Source organism: Cariama cristata, unplaced genomic scaffold (assembly GCF_000690535.1).
Source record: "Cariama cristata isolate BGI_N322 unplaced genomic scaffold, ASM69053v1 scaffold34939, whole genome shotgun sequence".
In the NCBI taxonomy this organism is placed as follows: domain Eukaryota; kingdom Metazoa; phylum Chordata; class Aves; order Cariamiformes; family Cariamidae; genus Cariama; species Cariama cristata.
The window spans coordinates 33,576-41,202 of NW_009636988.1; positions in this window are offsets into that span (position 1 = coordinate 33,576).

Below are 7,627 nucleotides of genomic sequence, written 5' to 3' on the forward strand. Positions count from 1 at the left end.
TCATGAGAAGATTCATGCTTCATCTGCTTTTAGTCGCATGTAGCAAAAAGTAAACTGAAGCGATTATATAGGGTGCATCCATTACCCATGGGAAAGCATTTCTGTCTGCAAAGCCCCTGGGGCTCTTTACAGATGTTAGGCCCTGCTGCCCTCCAAAGAAACCGAATCCTATGCCATCTTTAGAGACTTAAGTTTTCAAATATTGAACTGTTTTGATAAGAAAAAAAGATTGCAAGTGAAGTAGTCTTTTATTGGTGATTAGCTTGAAGGAAAAAAAGAATTCAAATACCCCTAAATCTCAAGTAAATTTGGATCTGACCTTAAATATTGTGGTTCGTAACAGTTTTCAATGAAAATATTTGAGATCTGGAGGGCCCGAAGAGAACATGTCTTCATGTTTTCTGAAAGTGAGAACTTTCTGAAAGGGAAAGTACCTTGTGTCCCCTCCAAAACAGCCACGAGAGGGCCTAGGATGCGGGGAGAGAGCCTGGCCCTGCTTAGGGAGCCCATCAGGAGCATGAGTCAGTCACCAGCATGCTGGAAAAAAAACATCCATTTCTTATTAAACAGGCGTTTGAATGTTATTTCATAGTCTTTCTGTTATGTGGAAGGAAATTCATCTTGGGAAGCCCAGAGAGCTCAGAAATACATGGATTTGTGTGATAATAAAGGTATAGTCAATATGCAAACATTCTCTCCATGTGATACTATATAGATTCAAAAAAGGGAAAAAAGGGGGCTTTGCTTTATTCTCCATGTCCAGAAGCCTTTCTGTTGCAGAAACCAAAGCAATATAGATCCTTGGTTGAAGTCTGATGCAAATACAGGAAACTTCCCACAGTGTGTACACCTATAGTATTTCACCTGTCTTCTGTCCATGGTGATGGTATACACCCGCTGAGCTGCCTTTACTGGGTGTCTGCCTGCTTCAGCTGCCGCTTGCCAGTAACTCTTTTCCCTCAGGAACACTGTTATTATGGCTTAAATACATTTCAAAGATCCACGGCTATTGGTGATATCCTACAAGCCATTATGTCTTTGCTATCCAAAAGTGTAGAATTGTCACCTCCCATAAAAGAAAGGTATCATTTAGAAATGCAGGTGAAAAGCATTTAGTCCAGGCCCAAAGTCTAGTTTATGATCCAGTATCTGACTTCTTAAGGTTAAAAAAAAGTTGCTGAAACTCTCTTCTATTTGCAAAGGGGTACAGCATGTATCTTGACTTGTGTGGAGGAGCTGGTTTAGATTTCTGTTGAGAATAATTCTTCTCATTAAAGTTCAATTTATAGTAAAAGATACCCAGCATCAAAAGTCACAACATTAAAAATACTCTGTGTTTACAAATACTCCTTTTTAACCTTAGACAAATTAACACTTTATACCAAATTTTAACACAGGGCAGGGGGAAACCACGTCAGTGCTGTAAGATGTCCTATTAACACCCTGTTGTTGTGGAGTTGACCTTCATTAGCTCATTTCTTTGGCTTCCTAATTTAAATGCAATTCTCCACACTGGCTCTTTTAAACTCTGTGCTGTGTCTCATTGTCTGGTGTGTACAGCGTGCATTGCCACGCAGCTGTACAGCAGGACTGAGCGGGCCGATGGGTGGGAGGTTATTCTTTTAAGAAGATGAGGAGGCTTATGGAATGAATTTGCTTTCCCCTTTTTCCCCCCCTCCCTCTTCCATTTAGTTATTTTTAACTCCATTTTTATTACTTACGTTAGTAATCTATAAGTAGTGCTTACAAGTCTGGACCGAACTCAGTGCATTTGTGCCTTGTGTTATATGTATACAGACAACGAGGGGGCTTTTTGCCCTGAAGTGCTCAGAGCCTGAGCGGACTTGCAGAAGAAGAAGGAGAAATCAATCAAACAAGAAGCACAGCAGTGTTCCCGTTTTACAACTTGGCTAGCAAGACGCAAGTATGCCGGGTTGGCTTCCCCTCCTCCACCTCCTCAAAGACAGCTCTGCTGGGGCCAGGTTTGCAGAAGAGCTCAGTGCATATTCTGGTGCCCAGATGGAAGCCGAGCTCTTTGCAAAACTCATCTTGCTCTGTGAATTTCGGCAGGTTCAAGCCCTTGGCAGAGCTGGCAACTTGAATAAGACCTAGCGATTCAGGCTTAAACTGCTGCTACATCTAAAGATTCATGTCTGCTGCTCTAAGGAGTCAGTATATCAATGTGAGTGCAGAGTATAAAAATGGACCTGCCCTTTCATAATGGCATTTTTACATATCATTAGCACAACTTTCCAAACCTATTGCAGCAAAGTGAAACCTTAAGGCTCTTTCCATCAGTGGACAGCTGGCTTAGCAGGTACAAATGATCCCTTTAAGGTTTTGCAAGGACAAATTTTTTCCAGATGCCTGTTTGAATTTGCTGAATTTGGTTAAGTATCATTCACCTATTTTTTGTCACTACCTTAAAAAAAAATAAATCTATACATTACAGGTCATTTTTTTAACATATATTTCTGAGTGCCAGTAACTGTGCCTTACAGGTCCAGACTGATAAAGCCTGATACTGTTAATTTTGTGGCTCTAACACAGAAACTTGAAAGTATATTTCCTACTGTCTTTTACTTGGTCTTCCTATGGAAATGTAAGTAAATGGCTAGGTGTCTGTCTGTCTGCTTCAGCTTAATTTTTATATCAGTTTGCTAATTTCAATTAAAATTGGCAGCAAATCGGTAATGCTGAGGATATACAAGTTCCTACAACCTTTGAGAAAACATGCAGTTGAGGAGGGGGAGACCATTAGCTGCTACAGGAAGAGCTCTGCATAGACATCGAGTCTTCTTAGGCTTTATAGTTAATCAGGAAACCCATATCCACAGGACTGCAGATACTGCAAGTTAGTGTGTTTGTGCAAATACTTTGTGTTAAAGCCTATTTAAAACCAACCAAGTTGTATTTGTTAAAACAAAAAGGCTCAGCTGACAACAAATTAACATTATTCCTTCTCAGACAGTAGTCTTGCCATTCGTGCTTTGCTTTTGAAGCATCTAATCTGCTCTGATTTGCTACAAAACTTTATTTTATATATGGGGCTGTAGAAGGTCATGGCCAATTCTGAATGATGCCAAGAAACCAGGATCATTGTAACTTTAATACCATCTTCCTCATGATGAGTATGTATCCTGGAGGAAATTGTTTAACTTCTCTCTACTTGCTTACTCATCTGTAAAATGGGATTTTTGTTTCTTGACTTCTCAGGGAAATATTTTAAAGCTTGCTTCATGTTTACTGCTGCTTTAAAAGTTTAGAGCATTATTAAAATGTTCAGTATTTCTGAGGGGGACTTCACTGGGCTCAGACATACAGGAATGCAGAGGGTGCATGTAATAGTTTACAGGTAAGAATTTCTCTGGCAGATATTTTGTAAAATATTTGGCTTGCTTCTATGTCTTATCTTGGCCACAGAAGCAAAACTTTAGTAACAATAACAGGAAAACTTAAATATATGCATATTTTTAACCAAAGAGTCTGATATCTTCTGGTCCTGCTCTTTCTAATTTGTTTCTGATTTACCATAGCTAAAGAAAAAAGGAGGGAAATATAGTAACGCGATGGAGAACAGCAGGACCCCTACTTAGGCATTGACAGGAGAGAAGCTGGAGGAATTGAAACCATGAGTTTTACTACATATTATGGCACGAAGTAATGCATTAACAGCCTGATTCTCATGCTGTGTTTCTAAATGGCAGCAATACTTAGAAAGTCAAAACGCTCCTCGAGTAGTCAAACACAAAGGCAAGAGTTATTCGCTGCAGAGGGAGCCCGTTCAATTATCCCACGTGTACCAAACCACTCAAAAGGGAGCATTATCTGGTGGTTCAAGCAGAGCTCTGCAGAGCCCTGAGCAAGGCTCGGTTCTGCTGTCAGCCTTGTGACTGTGACTTGCTGCAAAAAGGGGGGTTTTAACTGAGAAATGGTAAGGCAGCTTCTTGCCCCATAGAAACTGGTCTGGAGAGACAGTGGGGAGACACAGGAGTAAGAAGGATTAAGCAGGAGAATTTTCTCAGCACTTCCTCCCTATTTTTTTCAGCATTGCGTGTTTAATAGTAGTTACATTAACCAATACTTACTCATTCCCTTCTGCCCTCCGCTGAGTTTGCTTTGCAATTTCTTTGTATTTCAGTTGTGCTGACCATGTGCCCGCCCTGCTCTTAAATAGATGGTGATTCAAGGAAGCAAAAAAAGTAAGGGTAAGAAATACTGTTGAGTTCTTCTCAGCTTGTGTATCTGATCTGGTTGACTCTTTAGCGAGCTTGTGAAACAGCAAGTTTATTTGTTCTGTGATAGCACTTAAAAGAGCTGTTGGACAGAGATTCACAGTCATCACTGACAGCTGAGCACTGGCATGCTTTGGGGTCCCTCTTGCTTTCTTTTGACCTTTAAAATTTCTGGGGCTCTCAGCACAACTGTCACTAAGCAATCAACAAAGCAATCACTAAGCTGAGATATCTTGCTTGACAGGTAGAAGTTATTCCCTCCCAGCTGGACTTTCTATGCAGTACAGCTCTGAAGATGCACATCTCCCTCCACTCATTGCTTGTCTCTTTAGAGAAGCAGGTCCCTTATTCTCAAGGAGTTAATTTGCTTAGCTGGACGTCTGTCTTCATCTCCCTTGCTTTTTGCAGCCAGTAAGCAGCTGATGGAGTTTCAGCCTGTTGAAAGTTTGTGGTCTTTCTTGATTGGATTTTGGATTGCATGGCTGCCAGTAATACTATTTCTCAAAGTCCAGGCTTTGAAAATTACTTAGCCCTATGTTTGGCAGTTCAGTTAATAAGTTGCATAATTACAGTTCTAGGACCAGATCCAGTACCTTTAGAAAGTGCAGTGGAATCTGAATACCTTCTTCCTTCTCTGCCTTGAAAGGGTATTCATTTCTTTTTCCTTTAAATGGCAACAGAATTAATTTTGGAGAGACCTGTTGCTTGAAGTGGAGTCAGTGGATTAATAAAAGCGTTAATTATTAAAGCCTGCAAATGCTCCCTAATGATTGTTTGCTGCAAAGTTAATGTTTGATTGGAGAAGGTCATCTGCAAGCCTGTAGAAAACCTGTCTCTGTAATAGCAGGTGAAAACACAATTATCTTCTCTTCATGATATGCACTGGTGCTCTCTACTACACTCTGCCTGATCATCCTAAACAATGAGCCTGGAAGAAGAGCTGTTTTGCCATAGGACAGCTGCAACCCAAAAGGTCACTCTTTTTAATTAAGTGGGAGCAATTACGTCCCTTACTGTGCTTCCTAGAATGTGGTATGGGCACCTCATTCTATGTCCATACCTGAAAAAGAACCTCAGGCTGAGGTGGTTTGTAGTGTTGCACAGCCCAAAGGACTGCACTGCACACGGTTTCCTGAGAGCTCAATTAACACACAGCAGATATGCAAAGGAAGCGAGCGGATGCTATGTTTTTACACCCGTAATCTGTGCTGAAGTGACGTGCAATAAGAAGTGTCTAGCAATAATCAGTGCTGCAAAAACTCAGTCTGCAGTGCAGCTGGGGTGGAGAGTGTCATCCCGAAACCTCTGTGTGCAGTTGCCCGTATACGATCTTCAGGTGTAATTGAATTGAATGGTACCAGCAGGTATCTTCCCCAAAAGAGATGGGCGTCCCATTGCTCTAGCTGAAGAAAAGGCTTCTGTATTAATTCTAGGTCTAAGGCATGCTGCTGAGCCTTTCTGATCCATCTCGCAGGGGCAAGTTAACTGCAGGCTAGCCAGAACCTGTGACAGTGTTTCAATACTGAACCCTGTGCTTTGACAATTTTCCTCTATTGAAAGTTAATTGGCAAGGACATCAAGAATCTGGCGTAGCATTTTGATTTTCCTGAAGTCATGGCTGGTAGTAGTAAGGGTGGGAAGAGACCTCCGTTTTTCCCAACTCTGCCACTCACTTTCTTTGTGGTTTCGGGCAAAGCATTTAACCTGTGCGTGCCTTGAACTTTTTTTCCTATTTAAAATGAGGATGATAATGCACAACCTTGAGAAAAACCCTCAAGAACCTTGTAGGAAGGGCGTTGTCAGAGTGCTGCCGAGTTCTGTAGCTGTTAGGAGAACGGATGTTTAACTTTACAATTTAAAACAAAACAAAACCCTCTTTGAGTAAAGCATTGCATGCAGCTGCTGGGTTTTAGGCATTAATAATGTTGCAAGTCCCTGTAGACACTCCCTAGCTCATTGCTTCATCAGAGGGATGAAACTAATGTTTTGCAAAAGGAAGCGTAAGTAAGAGGGGGAATATCAAGAGGTGAGTCTTTGCCAGAGGTGAACACTGAGAAACAAAAAGGAGGGGAGCAGCCAGATGGTCTTTGGTGCAGCTTACACCTCAGATGAACAAGGGACACAACGTAAGAACCTCCTTTATAGTAAACAAGGCAGCACGTAAAAGCAGGCTCAGAAAGGGTAGTTGCTGACATGAAGAAATAAAAGCTGCTGCTTCTTTATCTTTCAGAACTGACAAGGGCTTTGGAAGTGTCTGTTACGACAGCACTGTTTCCCAGGAGGAAGAGGACTTCTGAGATGTCTCCTGTGAGACGTAGCACCAGGAGAACCCCTGTCAGTCTGATAAAGGATCGTGAGAGATCACCAGGTAGGAGAGAACTGAAAGAACTCTGACCTTTTGAAATAGGAAAGCTCTTGCACTTCACGGACTGTCCATGCAATAGTTGCAACTTTGAGGATCTCTTCATTAACCTCTTAGATGTTCATAGGCAGGCTCAAAGGAACAGCTTCTGTTTCCTGGGATTTTGGCCCCTTGCCTTGCAGCTTCAAATTCGCCGATGAAAAGAGATTGAGCAGAATCCAAGCTGCACGTGCTCCCATCGTAGTGAAATACAGAGAGAAATCTCCTGACAGATTCTGACAACAGGAGCCACAGCAGTGAGAAAACAAGGAGCTGCTGCAGTGAGAAAACAAACACACATTGTCTGGGACTTCAAGAGTTTTGTATATTCAGCCAATTGAGACTTATCAGCCCTCTTTTTCACTATAATTCACAGGACATGGGAACGTTTCAGTTACACCAGCACTGCTAGGCAGTGAATGACTGTGTGACTCCGGGAGCTGGGGCAGTTCCTGCTCGTAGCTGTGACTACGCGAGCATGGGGTGAAGCAGGCTGGCTGTACTCTGCCAGAGCCTACAATTAAGCCTCTCAAGCCTGTTTAAATGATACCAAGGCACAGCTCCAGCGAGAGGTCTCTCCCTTTCGCTACCCTGATTTATGCTTGTTGTTGATCACTTAATATCCCCTATTGGAGCATTTCACTCAGCAGAAGAAAGGTCAACAAGGGAGAGCAGAGTTCTTGGCTCGCATGTCTAGTATGCCAACCTCTTTAGGAAGTGTCCCACACTTATGGATCTTTGCAGTGTCTAGTGAAGAATGTGAGTATTTTAGCCGTGGAGTAGGTCAGTATTTGTAATCAATTCAAGTCAGTATCTGTGGCAGAGCCTCTTGTTTATGGAAGGATGGGGACAGTGAGTGACAGAGAGGGACCCAGACTGATGCTGGTGGGGTAACAGGCCAGGCTTCACATGAGGGGTGAAGCCTTCACTGGGGGTTTTTGGGGGTTTTGATTGTTTTTTTGTTTTTTTATTTAAGAGTCTAGTCAGCAGG